At 38.9% G+C, this 19,520-nt stretch overlaps 1 protein-coding gene across 1 annotated transcript in view; it reads right to left on the bottom strand.

Moving 5' to 3' along the window:
- Nucleotides 1–19,520, bottom strand: part of LOC113107395 (transmembrane protein 132C) — a 210,893-nt gene that overhangs the window by 164,249 nt on the left and 27,124 nt on the right. The gene's annotated exons all lie outside the window — the stretch shown is intronic.

Here is a 19,520-nt window from a genome sequence, read left to right on the forward strand (position 1 = left end):
TGTGTGTGTCGACAAGATTTGCGTATGATTTAATGTCACGGTTCTTCTCACCTCAAACCCTTCTTGTGCACAGATTTAAAAAAAGTACAAAATACCCTTAAATGACACTGAAAATGTAGATTTGGATATTTAAGCGACTCAAAAATGTCTTAATAGCATTGCATTAGACTAAAATCACCTATTCAAATATATATATATATATATATATATATATATATATATATATATATATATATATATATATATATATATATATATATATATATATATATATATATATTAAATTTGGTATCTAATAAAATATAATTCAGAATTGTAAGTGAGATTAAATTTGTAATTTGTATTTGTAATCACTTCTTACAAATACAGACACATACTGAGATGGAAGCATCTCTTCAGCATGAAGGAAGTTTTGTAAATCTGCTCTGTGTCACATGAGTCATTCAATTCCACTGTAACATTCTTCTGTTTTTTAAAAAAAAAAAAACCCTCTCCATTTCCTAGATTCATCCTTTATTTCTTTCTTCTTTTTGTATCTCAGACTGAACAAGATGAAAGCTTGGAGCTCATCCAGCAGAAGTTTCTTGCTTTCTTTTCTCTTGCACTTTAGTTTTATTCCCCTTTTCATATAGACATAGAAAAGTTACCAAAAATAGAACACATGAGAGCAGAACCTCTAGTCACCAAGTGATGTAGAAAGTGGAGAAAGAGCTGGACAAAGACACGGAAAGAGGTTTAATCTTGACAATAAAGTGTGCAAGTGGACATCTATTTTTAACATTCAATTAAACGAGGGTTAAAGTTTATGTGAATGTAGAAGAGAAAGTGTGTATTTCAGAAAGGCTGTTGTTTCTGTAGCTCAAATGGTAGAGCATGCCACTAACAACACCCAGGTCAAATAAGAAAGATAACAAGTTGAGTTTCCAAGCTAATGAACTGATAAAACGTTTATCTGGAGTGCAAGTCACTTTGCATAAATGTACCTGGCAAATCCATGAATGTAAACAAGTTCAATTAGTGCAACAAAAATGATTAGCAAATACTGATATATGCGACTAATTGGGGTTCATTTGAATAATTGATTTCAGATAATTAAATGTTCTAAATAAAACGTCAGCCCTGGTGTGCTTTCATCTAGTCTCTAAATTAATATATATAGTTATAAAAGATGCAAGTACAATAATAATTAAAAGCTTAAGAGCATTTTACATTGTAAAAAAAACTTTTGGAGTAAAGAAACATGAAAATACTGTTTCAGTTTTTCTTCTTCTTGTAATTGTGAAATTATTTCTACATAAATGTACTGTTTATTCATCAGTTATAATGTCACATGGCAGCAAATGTAAATACTGTTATGACATGTCAAATGACATTTTAATTTTGACCTGTTTTCTGCTTTTATTAAAAGGATCGTAAAGAGAGGACAGGTGATAATGGAAAGGAGCTCGACTCAAACTTGCATGGTTGACACAACTCCAAGACTTTAGCATTCATGTATCATGACTTTTTTTTTTTTTTTTGCCTAAAATGTTAAGGGGGGGTGAAATGCTATTTCATGTATACTGAGTTTTTTACACTGTTAAAGAGTTGGATTCCCATGCTAAACATGGACAAAGTTTCAAAAATTAAGTTGTACGTTTGAAGGAGTATTTTTGTTCCAAAAAAACCTCTTCCGGTTTGTCACAAGTTTTGGAAAGTTTTTTTCGAGTATGGGTCTGTGTGACGTTAGATGGAGCGGAATTTCCTTATATGGGTCCTGAGGGCAAGTCTGCTGGAAGAGCGCGGGCTCCCGTATAGCAGAGCACTGAGAGCACAGACATTCACTGATCAGAGCGAGAGCGTCGCGAAATGTCACAAAAGAATTGTGTTTTTGGTTGCCAGGGCAAGACAACCCTGCACAGATTACCAAAAGAGAAACAGCATTAAGGGACCAGTGGATGGAGTTTATTTTTACAGAGCATTATGGAGTTGTGCAAGTGTTTTTGTTTGTTCCCTGCGTTTCGAAGATGCTTGTTTTACAAACAAGGCCCAGTTTGACGCCGGATTTGCACATCGTTTATTTCTTAAGGATAATGCAGTCCCAACGAAAAAGGGTCACGATCGTGTGTTGGAACCGCAGGCGGTGAGTAAAACTGCTTCAAATATCTCTGTGTTGTTAACTTAGCTATCAGCGCGTAAGCACATCAAGTAAACAACATGCGATGTTGTCATCAAACTGCACTTTCCAAATGTACACCTTAAAAAAAAAAAAAAAAAAAAAAAGACGACATAAAGTGGAACTTGGTCATTTTCCAAAACCGCTAAGCAAATATATACAGTTTCAGTACATACCACATAGAGACGCCTTTGCTGATGCTGCTCTCGTTAAATTTCAGCCTCTGGATCTGTGCCACAGCTTCCAAACGCTCTCAACGCAAAAGCTTACTGGTGCTCGTGATTCTTTAGCTCCGCCCACACGTCACGCCTCTGGGCGCTCGTGTTTTTCCGGGAAAAATCGGTACAGACTATCTTTCTCTTATAAATATAATAAAAATAAAGACTTTTTGGAGTTATGAAGGATGCAGTACTACTCTATAGGTACTCAAGATTAACAGGATATTGAGTGAAAATGAGCATTTCACCCCCCCTTTAATCTGTGTCAAAATCACTAAACAAAAGTTCCTATAGAAACAATTTCCACTCAGAAATTGAATAACACAATGAATTAAACATAACATTTTGAAGTAAAAACACTTAAATGTTATTTTCTTGTAAAATATAGATTGAAACTTTTTTTTTTTTTTTTTTACAGTATATCTTTCAAAATGCCCTTGCTATTTTAATCAAAGCATTTACTTGTTTTATGCCAAAACTCATAGCAAAGTCTAGAAACCAGATGAAAGACAGGGCCAGCAGTCATGTATTCAGAGGAAAGTCAGACCAGGAGAGGTGTTTCTGAAGACAGGGCACATATTTGAAAGAGTAATGGAGAGAAAAGGAGCAACTGAAAATATGAGTAGCTGAAGGGGGTATCACTTTGACACCTGAGCTCGACACTGTGCTTTTCTCCCCTAACAGAAATAAGCTGGAGGCTTCACGCTGGCGCATCAAACCCGAATCTACTTTTACGAACAATGCAGGCCAGAGGATACACACCGGGTGCTTTCATCTATCCACGACGCTGTGGTGGCATTCACACAATAAATCACAGCTGGAGGAAGGTACATATTCACACATACCGCTGAGAAAACAAACATGAGAGCCGCTACACTGTTAGCTGCGAAACGTTCACATATTCCCAAGAACTCACATATTCACAGCTCGAAAATAAGGCTAACTTTCAAGTGCTCCGGAATGAGGAAATCGCAACAAGGGTTTTCATCAAATTTCATCAGAAACCTCATCAGAGGTTTGGCGACAAACAAACAAGGAACGTACTGAATAAGCAACCTAAAGCGATCTGACATAGCGATTATGTGTCAGTTTAGAAACACATGATGAGCTTCATTATGATATTTAATACGGTGAGGATATAAACAGGCACAACCGGGAGGGGAATATTTGATTTTGATGTGCTGCAAAGACTTTGATGTCTTATCTGAATTATGAGTAGCGCTAAATTCACAAAATTTCCTCCAATTAATGTTTCTCAGATTGCGGTTATTTTTGTAAGTTAGTTAAAATTAGTCTTGATTAAAGCTAAAGCTAAACTGATTGCACATTAAGGTTGTTGAAAGGCTTTTAAGCAAATGCAATCGATTAAAATGTTATGAAACACAAGACAGAAAAACAGAAATATTAAGCTAGTATTATGGCCATATAAACATAGGTTTTTATATGTAACAACTTGCCCCAACTGCATACAATATTTTCTACCATAATTGTAAATAAATAAATGAATAGATAATCGTTAGTAGTTGAACACACACACACACACAGACACACGCACACACACACACCCAAACTGGTAGAACGTTTGTACAGCATTCAATTAAAGCATTATGAAAAAAACAGCCAGTATTATGGCTTAATTAAACAAACAAGTAAATGTTTATATGTGACAACTTTCCCAAAATATAATCAATTTTTTAACTTCATTACTATTATTATTATTTATATCAATAATGATTTATTATTTTAGTTATTTGTTGTTTGGAGGATTGAATACACAAAATCTGTTGAAAAATTTCTACAGCAATCACCTAAAACATTATGAAATGCCAGCCAGTATTTTATTATTATTATTATTATTATTAATATTATTATTATTATTATTATTATTGATTACAATACAAATATTATCACTGTAAAAAAAGTGGCAAATGACTGGCTGCCAAACGAAAAACGTAAAATTAAAGTAAAATATCCTAATTGAAACAAGGAAAAATCTGTAAAAATAAATAAATAAAATTCTGTAAAATCTTTAATAACATTCCTGTAAAATTATTGAATTTAATTTCAATTAAAATATTTTACTTTAATTGTATGGTTTTTTGTTTGCCAGCCATAGCTGCTAGTCATTTAATATATATATATATATATATATATATATATATATATATATATATATATATATATATATATACATATACATATATTCATTACATTATTATTTTATTTATTTGTGGTTTGGTGGATTGAATACACACAAAAAAAGTTTTGAATATTTTTACATAAACCTTAGCCTTAATTTTCTGCATGACAACTAGCCTTAAAATGACTTAACTGACTTAACAGTTTAACTCCCTTAAACTGATTTGTGTCTTATTAATTTTTACTATGCATTTGTTTTCCTGCTTTTTGGATGTGATGAGAAGCTGAATAAAAGAACACAAATATTTTTTAAATAGTACAAGTAGATCCATTCTCATATTTGCACGAATATCCTATAAAGTTAAACTTAATCACCAAATAATCTCTTTGTTCAAACTGAAACAACACAATATATCCTTGTTCAGAGAAAATCAAAAAGAAAAGCTGCAGGCATGCACACACCTTCACTAATACATACACCTCTAATCTTAATAAGCTCTTGGAGCATTTCATCTCAAACATTAACAAAGAGATCTGTGGGAAATGAGGTTTTTTTACTTTCTATTACATTTGGCTTTGTGTCTATATTGCATTTCCCAACTGCCTCAAAACTGACCTACAGGACTGTCACTGAAATGTGAGTCAAGACACTGGGAGAGAGATTGCAAGAGGGAGCCACAAGAACGACACAAGCAGTGGAACAAATGCAAAAACCTTCCATGTCTTATCTGGGCCTTCTGAAGATATTTGTGTGTGTACTTGCATATTTGCTTATGCTTTGAGGTTTTAGGCTTTATGTGTGTGCAGGTATGTTTTTTCATGCAGGCAGTCTGGATTACGATGTCAGTTTGGTGCTTAGTGTGAATATCTGGAATAAGAGTTAAACAATTATTTATCCCCTGGGTGACACAAACAAACTCACATATAACACACACACGTACACACACACACTTCACAAGCTTTACTGTACAAAGACAAAAATGACTGGCACTTGAGCTGCCTTTGTTTTTCAGCCAAACACAGTAAGGATAATTCTCATCACCTAAACAATACTTAAACAATATTTCTGCATTTTTACATTTTCATTATGATATTTAGTATGTATTATATTTAGTGATGGGGCTACATTTTTAAATTTTGGTAATTTTACTTTTCAGCACTTTGCATACTAAATTGTTTAAAATGTGAGCTGACAATTCGAATAACACTAACTGTGATATGCAGACATAGCCCTAAAATTCCTGATATGGGTCTACAAGTGAGAAATTGGCTTGGTTGCCAGGTATTCCTTTCAAGGACCAATACACATTAATAGCATGGTCTATTGTAATTTCTGTTTGTCTACAGATAAACTTTTTATTGGCTATGGTACATTTAAAAAAATAAAAATGTAACCCAAGACTGATTTTTTTTTTTTTTAAATGGTGCAGGAAAACTGTGACCTTGGCAACACAGTTAAAAAAAGAAATAAGACTAGACAGTTTTTATATAAATACACCTTCAAATGTATGAAGGAAAGAAAAGTATACATTTTTTAAGTATATGTTTTTTTTTATAGAAATGTTAAATATTGTTTTAAAATATTAATAATAATGTATACATTTAATAAATAAAAATATTTATTGAATATTAATACACAAATATAACGTTATGTGAAAATAAATAAAAATCCAACCCCCCCCCAAAAAAAACCATTCAAATATAAAATTATTGGTAAGCTGTAGCTAAAAGGTCACTAGTGGGTGATTAGCTGTAGCACAGAAGGTGTGTGTGTGTGTGTGTGTTTTCATAAAAAAGGGTGTGCTTAAGAGTATGCCAAGCAGCCCCCAGCCAGTAGAGGTGTGTGGGTTTGTTTATAAGTGTGTGTGTGTGTGTGTGTGTGTGTGTGTGTGTTAATGCCATCAAGACAAGAAAGAGCTGCGAGGATGCTGTCCCCTGGCATTAACACGGGCAGACACACAACGCCCGCCTATCTAAACTGGAACTGAAAGGGAGAGAACACTTCAGTCTGAGAGGAAAATAACACTTGCAGGGAATGAGAGGCGTATATTAGAATTGTTAACTAGGAAAATGTGAAATGCCTATTAGCTCTCAAAAAATCCTGGCCTGGTCTTGCAGGACAAAATATTAAAATAGCTGCTGGCAACTTACAGACCTGTTTCAAAAAAGACAAAACAACAGAAACCTTTGCAAATTAATTTTGCTAAGTAATATTTAAAAGCCAAACAGTTCTTCACTATTTTGCTTGTAAAGGAGGCAGTGAAGGGGCATCTGAATCAGTGGTGCAGCCACAGGAGTGCCAAGGTGTGCCTGTGCCACCCACAGTGACAGCTGGCACACCTAAAAATAGATGCAGAATTATTTTTTATAGTCTCAATAAAAATGTTTACTAAACTTGGGCTATTGTTGTTTACTTAGAATATATATATATATTTAAATCAACCCTTTCACGCGTAAATTACAAATATTTTAACCGACCCCTTGTTTCCATGGTGACGCGTCATGATTGTCACGTGACACACCGCAGCTACTAACAGATATATCGTTATTCGTTTTATTTAGTTGTTCATTTTTTTTATTAAAATACATACACAAACTTGCCTACCATGTCAACTATCTGATATTCCGATTCGTCGTTTAAAAACCTTTATAAATTATCTTGATCTATAACGAGATGAGCGCTGCAGTTCAGAGTCCTGTCAGCCGGATTTAACGTACAGCACTTGAATTCCCCAGTTTCTCCCGAAATACATGAATGTGTCGGCTGTTGGCTGTTGAACTGGACGAAGAATAGAGTAAACTTTATTGTTCTGCTATGCATGTCTGATATATGAATAAAACACGTCTGCAAATTACATTTGATTAGATAGTTTTTGCTGCTTCCATAGACATCAGTGTGTATTTTACAAACTACCAATGTATTGTTTTACTAGTGATTATGTATATTTAAATATACAAAACCTAAAATAAACACTATGTGGTTGAAAACACAGCATATTAATTGTGATATATGACAAGCGCTGAGCGCGTCCGTCTCTGGCTCAGCTCCAGCCAACGCACGAAAGCAGTTTGAATCTGGCAGTTCTGTAACGCCACTGAACATTCTAAATCATACTCTCAGGGCCAGGGGCACAGAAATAAGAATCCAATATATGGTGCATTAATGCTAAAAATGTTAAAATGTAATTTACATTTTAAATTATTTTTGTTAAAATATATCTGCCGACATTCGAACTGCCAACCAATCAGCAAACAGCAGCTGTCTGTGACCCCAGCAGTCTATGATATAAACAGATAATTTTGGATTGCACATTGCTAGCTAGTAATATGTCGGAGAGCTCCTTTCTTAATTGTTTTAGCAAAAAACCTTGGGTTGATGGACAGCCGGACACGAGTCCTAACCTTACACCTGATGAGGATGCTTCTCTCTCCCCGGACCCCGGGCCCAACATCAACAGACAGTGTTGCCAGATTGGAAATGTCCAAGTTTCATACCAGAACTTCAAAATTATTGTATTTGAAAAAAATTATTACATTTAACAATTAACTTCATTTTGACACGACCTGCAAATTACCACTAGGAGTATGGCTGGACGGAAGCAGTGCCACAAAAATACTATCCCATAATTTTGCACAGTAGCCTAATCTGACAATAAATGTGGCACACCCAGATTTTCATATGCACACCCAAAGTCTCTTTTCTGGCTACACTAAGTGAAGTGAAGTGAAGTGACATTCAGCCAAGTATGGTGACCCATACTCAGAATTTGTGCTCTGCATTTAACCCATCCGAAATGCACACACACTGTGAGCACACACCCGGAGCAGTGGGCAGCCATTTATGCTGCGGCGCCCGGGGAGCAGTTGGGGGTTTGATGCCTTGCTCAAGGACACCTAAGTCGTGGTATTGAAGGTGGAGAGAGAGCTACGCACTACCCCCACCCACAATTACGTCCGGCCGGAGACTAGAACTCACAACCTTTCGATTGGGAGTCCAACCCTCTAACCATTAGGCCACGACTTCCCCAATCTGGTCTTCTGCATTTCGGATGGGTTAAATGCAGAGCACAAATTCTGAGTATGGGTCACCATACTTGGCTGAATGTCACTTCACTCACTCAATCAGAACTCTTTACGTATTTCTGAAGGAGAGGCTTCATAGAACAAGGAAGACATCAGCCCGTTTTTGTGACAGTGAAAACAGCAGTATACAGATAGGTGAATTGTGTGGAAAAATACTGTGTTTTTTTACACACGAAACATGAACACATGTTATATTGCTTATTGTAAACACAATCAAAGCTTCAAAAAAGCATGTGAAACGGGACCTTTAATATACTGCTCACTTCTTTTTATAAAGATATTTAAGGTGGAGTTAATTGCTTAGTTCAAACAAAATTTTTTATTCTGTCATCATTTACTCACCCTGGCATCATTCAGAATCAATGAGACTTTCAGTTTCAGAACACAAATAAAGATTTTTTTTATTAATAATAATAACAATATTTTTTTTATATAGCAACTTTAAAACTTCATTCTCAAAGCACTTTACAGTTAAAGCTGCGGTAGGTAACTTTTGACGCTCTAGCGGTTAATAAACAGAACTGCTTGCGTCTTGCGGAAGAAAATCGTAGCCGGAACTACTTCTCTCTGTTTATGTCTATGAAGAATCACAAAGGTACTGGGTTACTCCGCCGCGGTATCCCCGAAGCAATCTAAAATAGTCAGAATATAAACACTTATTATAGGTGTACCCTAGTGATTCAGGACAAGCCAAAAACACGGTTTGGAAAATGGATTCGTTGTGTACTCGCTTATTATATACATTTTTCTACATTTTGAACACAAACAAAGTTACGGACCGCAGCTCTGATTGATTGATTTCTTACCGGGAGCGGATGACTTTCTGCAAATGGCAATAGGACCACTGGGAGGAGCCAGAGGAGCTTGATTTTTTCACAGATTATCTGTCTCATATTCTACTGTCAGGACATAATGACAGATATATTTTTACAAAAGTTACCCACTGCAGCTTTAAGAGGATACAAAGTTTAAAAGAAAAAGAAAGTAGAGTGGTAACAACAAAAGCAATTCAAAAAAAATATGAGAGAAAAACAATACCCCTCCAACCCCCCCCCCCCCCCACACCTTACAAATCACAGATTAGCAAATCTAAAGGCCTTTCCATACTAAGTACGAAAAGTAAAACGATTATAATACGCGATAACGCACTGGATTTAAACAATAGATTTCTATGGATGCATTTTTTTTTCCTAACAAGTCCAACGAATCTTCTCAGTTTCGCAAAGAGAAAAAACGGGCCATCCAATGAGCTAGGATCACGTAACCGGAGCAACTGCTGTTGCGCAAAAAGGCAAGAGTGGTGGTGCTGTTTCAAAAACCAGTGTAAACAAACTCAGAAGAAGAGTATCCCGGATAAGAGAAGAGATTGGATGCTGAGTTCTTGTTTTCATTGGTATTTCAGGACAGATTTATTCTCATATGATCTTTATAACATTTCTATTAAATGTCCACTGAATTATATGATCTGTAGAGCACCGTCTGTTTTCTTCCACGTGTGCAAGTGTTATGAGTCAGAATGCATTCAATCTTTTTCTATACATGCAATTTGAAAGCAAATAGACATGATTATGACAATATATTTTCTGTATGTATTTTGTATGCAGCTCATAGTATTTTTATACAAGTTTGATGTGAAAGCTCCATTCAGCTGCGTTCACACTAGCAATGACTTTGTCGATGGGTTTGCTAGTGGGCATTCTCACTATTGGTTGTCTTGACAGTGAATAAGGTTTCTTGCAGCTAAATACAAACATCTGGGAGGCAAAAGACTAAATTTAATATAAATATGATTTCAATCTGTACATACAAAAAAAAAAATAATGAGAAAAACTGCCTACTTTTTTTCCATTGCATATATGTGGTTTTATTAACAAAGTTCGGGAGAAGCACGATCAGATAATCATCCAATTTGGCACAGGTGCATCTCGTTTAGCTAATCATCTTAAATAGCACGCAAGCGTATATACTGTATATCCAGTCTTCCTACCTACTGTCCCACGACAGTTTTTCGGCATAGACCGTCTGTCAGCATTCGGTTCGCTCTGTCAGCATTCGGTTCGCTCTGTTAGCATTCGGTTCGCTCTGTCAGCATTCGGTTCGCTCTGTCAGCATTCGGTTCGCTCTGTCAGCATTCGGTTCGCTCTGTCAGCATTCGGTTCGCTCTGTCAGCATTCGGTTCGCGCTGTCCGTCATCTTATCACAGGCCCAATCTTCCTTCCGACGAAGATATCTATCCGCCGAACACCAACAAGCGTCATCGAGTCAGCTGCTCTTCTCGCCAAGCCACACGTTGTGGCCAAAAGCTCGTGCAAATCCTTGAGCTCGCCTCACTCGGCAACACGATTTTCTCGCCAGGACCGGGCTCTATTATAATGCTGGATCGCAGCCGTGCTCCAGTTCTCCCCGCAGTAAACCTCTCTCGCTTTTTCAGCCGTGTCGCAGTTCGATGCTGCCTCCACTAGCGGCGAAGACCGTGCGTTGTTGTAGTGGCATGTCGTTCGTGAAAGAATCGTTTTTCCGAATGAATCTTCTAGGCGAACGAATCGTTCTCGGTTTACACTCATTCATGAAGAATTTTTCAGAGTTGTCATCCACAATGAGCGAGTTTCATATGAGTCTCAGAGATCGAGAGCTCTCATTCGTGAACGAAAGGACTAAACCGGTATACATGTCGAGTTGATTAAACAGATACATGTCGTTCGTAAACGCAATGAACTGGTATATCTTATCAATTTTGTTAAGATGAGAGTAAACCGGGTCAGTTAGCCATTTAGCATGTCAATCTTGCAAAATGTAAAGTGCAGTTATAGGTAGGCTACTGTGCACATATGCTTGTTTACATATTTAGCATACAAAAGATAAATTCCACGTTTAATCCCCGATTTATGAACGTGAATATATATGAACCGTCTGACCAAACAATTAAAATGCTAATCATGCAATAAAACCTCGTGATTTGCTCATCTGAACAATTTAAAAGACGTTATATATAGAATGCACTTATGAAGACGCCAAAATTTGTTAAACGGCATTATGACTGAACTCAAAAAAAAAAAAAGGCTTTTTGCAGAGTTGTCATCCACACCGAAATGTCTAAAGACATTACATTTGCTTTACTGTGCATGTTTAAACCTCACTGAGATGATACAGACATAAGTTTCATGTAATTATTCCGGCAGGATCAATTATTTAGGGACATATTTCACCATTTACTGGCATGATTATTCAGAATTTTTCAAAAAACGCAACTGCCTCATGTTTGGCCGCAGAACAACAAGTGTGAGTAAATTTTCTATCGTTTTTTTAGGACTGTTATATAAAAAGGCATGCAAAGTAAATGTCTTTAGAAACGGCTTGAATTTGAATATCACATTACTGCAATTAACGTTACTGCTATAGACATGTCTATTGGTACAATGGTTTGTAAAACTAAACATGCTACATCGTTTCAAAGCCTCTATTTTCACAGTCCTTACTACAACAGGAAAACAGCATCCCAAATTTATCTGCTCTGGAGGCTGTTTAAAAGGGCAGGAAGGCCAAAACGAGAGGAAAAGATGCTTTTCCAACAGGACTGTATTAATTCAGACAAGGTTTGAGCAATTTTCAAATCAGCCAACTACAGCAGCCAAAGCAAGCATGAAGCTACTTTTACTTGCAACACAGGCCTGCACATCTCAGTATTTCCATCCTGTTACTTCTGCTAGCAGTACAGGCTACACAGGTTCGTCAAGACATCACACACCCCAGCCCAGTGTTAATTTTGACACGCAATTTTAATTTAGTTTTAGTCTTAGTCTTTTGACTATAATTCTTTTTAGTTTTAGTCATCTGATTTGTTTTAATTTTAGTCGACTAAAATTGCTTGGTATTTTAGTCGACTAAAATCAATAACAGATTTACTAGACAATTTTTTACAGCTGGTATAGGAAACAAACTTAACCAAAATATATAAAACACAAATTCAACTTTATTTCAACACAACTGTGTCTTTATTTTGATTCAAAAGCTGTATGCAGCAACAAACACTGTCATGATAATGTAAACAATAACTAGCTGCCAATTGACCATCAATAAAAGAAAAATAAAGTTAGGTCCAGGACCTTAAAGCTTACAGCTGAGCTGAACAATAAGTGCATACATTTAAAGTAAATATTCAATAAGCTGGGTGGATAAAAAAGTAACAAGATTTTATAAGGTATTCATTTGTCTAGCAAGATTGTATGTTTTAAATACTACAATATTGCTAGAATAGTATGTATAATGATAGGATGTGAACATTCACGTTTCACATGACAAATATAGAAATATTTGTGATATTGTCAACAAGTAGAACATTATAAAATATACTAAATATTAGTATTAATCAAATGTATGTATCATAATATTACGTATTAGTATTGTGCTCTCATCTAACTTGAAGAAGGGGCTATTTTACAGTACTTTTCAGTTCGTAATATTTAATGCTACAACATCTACGCACTGCAGTCTTCCAATTTTGATTAGCTCAATAAACAAAAGAACATCATTGTGAAATTACATTTGAGAAAATGTCCGGGTGGCTCGTCTGTAAATGTCCTTTCAAATTGGTTGTGTTCTTGCCACGAATGAGCGCTCTGCGTGCTTTACACTTTGTTTTGTTTTGTTCGTCTTCAAACGTGAAGTGAGCTGTGGACATTTTGTCGCTCTTTTAGACATCACCTCTTCGAATGCCGTGTCTTCCCGGGAGCTCATTTAAAAACTGAAAACCTTCGCTTCACATCTCAATAAGTCAGACTCGGATTGGTTCTCTTCTCTCATGCAGTCTTGCCTGTTCCGTTTTGCCGGTTCTTTTGTTCATTCCTCGCATCTCTCCCGTCTGCTGATTTGATTTTCGTCACAGTCTATTTTCGTCTCGTCCTTTATTCATTGACGATAATGTCAATCAATTTAGTCATAGTTTTAGTCTCCATCAGTGCCTTCTTTTTTAGTTTTCGTTTCGTTTTCGTCCGCAAAAATATATTCGTGACGAAAATAATGACGAAAATATTCAGTCAACGAAATTAACACTGCCCCAGCCCCCTCCCATGACCCACAGCTACAGCAGCTGAAGCAAATGTGAGGCCGCCTCCATTCGTAAACGCGCCCTCAACTCTTCCGCTCCCTCATGCTACTAACCATTTTTCTGTTCAGTGGCCTCCAGCTCCAGATTTGCCAGAAGGCAGAGGGTACCAAGACCTATTAGTGGTCAGGCCGATTATTTTATTTATTTATTTATTTATATATTTATTTATATATATATATATATATATATATCTATCTCGAACCCTCTTCAGCCAACCCCTCAAACGCCAGCTCATCCCCTTTCACTAAAAACTCCTAATCTACCATAGCTAACTCTTCTATCATGCCCAATCTATCTGTAACGGTCAATCCTCACTTCAGCCATCCTTCCGCAGGAGCTTTCTCTGTATCTCCCCACCACCGCAGCATTGACCGCTCCCGCAGGAGCCTTCTCTATATCTCCCCACCGCCGCAGTATTGTCCGCTCATGCAGGAGCCTTTTCTGTTTTTTCCTCACTGCCGCAGTAGTCTCCGCTCCCGCAGGAGCCTCTACCTATATTTCACCACTGCCGCAGCAGTGTCTGCTCCCGCAGGAGCCTCTACCTATATTTCACCACTGCCATAGCAGTGTCTGCTCCCGCAGGAGCCCTTTCCATCCTTCCCTACTGCCGCAATTCTCGCTGCCGCAAGAGCCTCAAAAGAATTTGCCTACATCATTTTTTGTAATCGCGTTACTCGAGGAATCGTTTCGGCCCTAATCTTAAACAGCTCAAAAGGGGCCTCTCACATAATCCGATAGATGCCATCGGTTGTTGTTCATCAGACATTAAAAAAAAAAAAAAAAAAAAAAACTATTCCTCCTTAAATCATGTTGTGTACTTGATTAATAGAAGCCTCTCAGTTATCGTTTCTTCGGCCAAAGTAAGGGCCCTCCAGCCATCGTTACAATCTCCTTGCCTATTTCAGCATTGGACAGGGCTCTCCCTTCCGGTGCAGCTGGGCAGTGGCTCCCTTCGGTCGCAGTGTGAGCCTTTCATCTGTCATTGAGTTGCGCTGCGCGCTCAGCGGCAGATGGGGGTATCCCTCCCGGTGCAGCAGAGCCACAGGCCCCCTTCGGTCGTTGTGACAGCCCTCCATCCGATGCATCAAATTAAGCCGCTTATACAGTCGCAAGGGGGACTCTCCCTTCCGGTGCAGCAGAGCCGCAGCTCCCTTCGGACGCAGCGAGAGTCCCTCCATCAGTCGCGTTTTCTTGCCTACTCCGTATCGGACGGGGCTCCCCTACCGGTGCAGCAGACCCACGGCTCCCTTCGGTCGCAGGGTGAACCCCCCCGTCTGAGTTATGTTGCATGCTTAAGGGCGGACCGGGATCTCCCTCCCGGGGGAACACAGCCGCTGGCTCCCTTCGGTCGCAGCAGGAGCCCTCCATCCGATGCATCAAACCGTGCCTCGAATCTTCTTGCCTATTCTGCATCTGATGGGGCTCTCCCTTCCGGTGCAGCAGACCCACGGCTCCCTTCGGTCGCAGGGTGAACCCCCCCATCTGAGTTATGTTGCATGCTCAAGGGCGGACAGGGTTCTCCCTCCCGGGGGAATAGAGCTGCTGGCTCCCTTCGGTCGCAGTGAGAGCCCTCCATCAGACGCATCAAGCCATGCCTCGCATCGCAAGGGGGACTCGCCTTTCCGGTGCAGCAGAGCCGCAGCTCCCTTCGGACGCAGCAAAAGTCCCTCCAACAGTCGTATTCCAGTTAGCGTCAATCAGGGCTCTCCCCTCCGGGGCAGCACTCCTGCTGCAGAGTTGCGAACCCCCTACGGAGGCTGGGAGAACCCTCAGAGGCAAAAAAAAAAAAAAAAAAAAAAACGTGCCTCCATAAACCCGCAATGGGGGACTCCCCCTTCCGGTGCAGCAGAGCCGCAGCTCCCTTCGGATGCAGCGGGAGTCCCTCCAACAGTCGCGTCTCTTTGCCTTCTCAGCATCGGACTAGGGCTCCTCTTCCGGTGCAGCAGACCCACAGCTCCCTTCGGTCGCAGTGTGAACCCCCCATCTGAGTTATGTTTTTTGCATGCTCAACGATGGCTAGGGATCTCCCTCCCGATGGGGTACAGCCGCTGGCTCCCTTCGGTCGCATTAGGAGCCCTTCATCCGACGCGCCAAACCGCGGCTCGAATCTCATTGCCCATTCAGCATCTGACGGGGCTCTCCCTTCTGGTGCAGCAGACCCACGGCTCCCTTCGGTCGCAGTGTGAACCCCCCATCCAAGTTATGTTGCATACTCTATGGCGGCCAGGGATCTCCCTCCCGATGGGATACAGTCGCTGGCTCCCTTCAGTCGCAGTGAGAGCCCTCCATCAGATGCAACAAACCGCGCCTCGTACTCAGCTGCAAGAGGGACTCTCCCTTCCGGTGCAGCAGAGCCGCAGCTCCCTTCGGAGGCAGCAAGAGTCCCTCATTTCTTGATATCCGGCATTGTGCTCCTCCCATAAGCGGCACGGAGGGCTCGCTGGTAAGACGTTGCGAGCCGCAGCTCTCGTCGAACACTGTGAAATGTGGTTTTATTAACAAAGTTCGGGAGAAGCACGATCAGATAATCATCCAATTTGGCACAGGTGCATCTCGTTTAGCTAATCATCTTAAATAGCACGCAAGCGTATATATATCCAGTCTTCCTACCTACTGTCCCACGACAGTTTTTCGGCAACCCTCCTCCACCCCAACTCCTCACTTCTAATCTATTTATCCCAAATTAGGGATAGGGGGAGTTATTTAGGTTCGGGCTATGCTCCGGGCCCGGACCCCTCCCCCAGGACAGCACGCCAAAATATGCCTACTATTTGTCTTCAGATTAGATGTAAGGGTGAACTCGTGAAGTTCATCTATGGCTAAGAGGAGAACAATCACATGAGTTCTGCCGTATTCTTTCTTAATGGCTGTCGCTTCTGAAAATCACGCTTCATTTGCATAAATCTGAAGGATTTTTAACTTTGTCGCATTACTTGACACACCCCATCCTTCCCCAATGGCCACTGTTGCACTTGTTGCCGGAAATTGCCATCTCTCTATTTAAATAAATGGATTGTGTTGCTTTGTCGCTTGTAGTGTGAACTGGGCTTTTGTCACCAATTCACCTCTCTTTTTTGCATCTCGAGATTACCAAGAAGGAAAATATACATACAGAAAAGTAATGGACTCAGAAGTGATCCCTGGGGAACACCAAATTTGACTGAGCCAATTTTAGACTTGTATCCACCCATGGAGACAATCTGCCTGCGGTCTCAGAGGTAAGTCTTAAACCAATTTAATGCAGTCTCCTTAATATCAAACACGGATTCCAACAAGAGAATGATCAGCCGTGTCAAAGGCAGCAATGAGATAAAGAAGAATCAAAATTGACAGGAAGCCAGAGTCCACATCAAGTAACAAGTCATTAGCAACCTTCACCAATGCTGTTTTTGAAATCCAGTTACGGAATCCAGACTGAAAAGGCTTAATCAAATTATTAAGTGTTAGATGGATATGTAATTGAGATGCCACAATTCGATACAGAATTTTGGCCAAAAAGGGAAGATTTGAAATGGGACAGTAATTATTAAATTGTCCAGGTCAGTGTTAGTCTTTTTTGGTACAGGGGTAACTGAAGCAATTTTGAAACACCAGAGCCCAGGGAGTCATTAACAATACTCAACATGACAGTGCCCACACAGGCAAAAAATGATTCAAATAAACCTGTCGGAAAAGGGTCAACTATGGTGGTGACAGACTTCATTTGTGAAACTTCTTTGCCAAGACATATTACATCAAGTGTGGAGAAATTGAACGAGGGGCTCCAGAGAATTGAATGGTATTGAGAGCAAGATCAGCCGAAACAGAAGTAATACTCGTATAGCTTCGAGCCTTATTGATCTTAGAACTGAATAAATCAAGGAGTGTATCACAGTTATTAGCCATAATGGGTGAGCTGGAAGAACCATTGCCTTTCAGTATTTTGTTAATGACATTTGTCTGGGACTTTGATTATTTACAATTATCTGTGAGTATAATACTGAGACCTGACAGATGCAGTCTCTGCCTTATATTCATTTAAGTTGTCCTTCCACACTAGGTGATGAACATTCAGGCCAGAGAGTCACCACCTATGCTCCATACAACCCTCTACATTGTGAGTAAATCACTCGCATATGCAACTAAATCTGTTGTAAATCTAAAGTTGGAGGCTAAGTATAAGTTTAGCACAGATAAATTTTCAGTCACTGAACACTCTGACTGAGCGCTTCAGAGGCTGCATTTACACTTGGCATTAAGATGCGACCTGTATCCAGATGTTGTCCACATACACATTAAGGCCATGTCCACACGGAGACAGAGCTTACCCCGATCCGTTCTTTTTTTTCCTCGTCTCAAGAAATATCTGCGTCCACACGAAACCACATAATGATGTAGTATACATGCCAGACCAGTATGTGGCACTGTAATTCTGCCACAGATATACACTAAAAACAGAGAAGAAGACTTGGACTATGCTCATAAACCTTGCGCGTGGTACACAAACGAACAAGGAACAATACATTTATTAATCAGTGTTAATGTTAGTTAATAAAAAGACAATCGTTCAGTGTTTGTTCATGTTTTTGTTGCTGTTACGTGACGTAGAGGTGTCTGACTAGGGGGGAGACATGGGCTGATGATATCATTGTTTCAGAAAATATACGGATTAGCCGTCCAGACAAAAACGCAAAGACGGCGTTTTCAAATTTATCCACTCTGGGACCCGGTTTCAAAAAATAACGGTTTCACCTTCTGAAAACGCTGGATCGGTGTGGACGAAACGCCTATCCAATAAAAAATTTGTGCGCATTCACAGAAATGCGTCTCCGTGTGGACGGGCCTAAAAAGACAAGTGTAAATGCACTTTTGATCAGAGTGTTATCTAGCACACAACTTCGCAGTCTCTTTGACTAACACACACACAGAGAGAGTGAGAGAATTGACACGTTACATGTAAACAAAATTCTTTGTTGTATTTTCTTTTGTAAAATCTTCACCATTTAAGAACTGCCAGGTTTTCCTGTAGTAGGTGGAACTAATATGCAAACGGCAATCTCATTGGCTGGCGCTCACCTATTATCATCCTTGTGTTGATTTCAGCAAATCAGTTTGAGCAAACACACAAAACCTGATTAATATTCATGAATCCAGCAGCTCATTAATCCTTAGTAATCCTTAGTGTGTTTTATAGTTCTTATTAGTAGAATTCGTATCATTATTATCTTATAAGTTTTCCCTATTTTTTTTTTTTTTTTGATTGTTTTTACAGAATCACTGAATGTCCAAAAAGCACCACCACCACCCCAGTTAAAATTTTCAGTTAAAATAATAATTAAAAAAAAAAGCCACAAAGTCACTTTTACAGATTTTTAAGTAAATGTTCCCTCCTGATGGAATGACCTGCCCAACTCAATCCGAGCAGCTGAGTCCTTAGCCATCTTCAAGAATCGGCTTAAAACCCATCTCTTCCATCTTTATTTGACCCTCTTTAGCACTTTAGCACTCACTATTCTAATTCTATTCTTTAAAAAAAAAATCTTTTTGTAGAAAATCTAATCTTTTTGTATTCTATTTTCATTTATCATACAATTATATAAAAATTCCTCTAACATTAACTTGTTCTATTCTTTTTCTATTCTATCTGTTTTCTTTTCATTTATTATATTATTTAAAAAGCCCTTGCTATGTATACTGCGTTACGCTAACTGAGACTTGTTATAGCACTTACAGTACATATCATTACTCTTTTGTTGTTTTGATTGCGTCCATTTTCCTCATTTGTAAGTCACTTTGGATAAAAGTGTCTGCTAAATGAATAAATATGCATGACTTAATATGC

The sequence above is a fragment of the Carassius auratus genome, chromosome 8 (genome assembly GCF_003368295.1).
Source record: "Carassius auratus strain Wakin chromosome 8, ASM336829v1, whole genome shotgun sequence".
In the NCBI taxonomy this organism is placed as follows: Eukaryota; Metazoa; Chordata; class Actinopteri; order Cypriniformes; family Cyprinidae; genus Carassius; species Carassius auratus.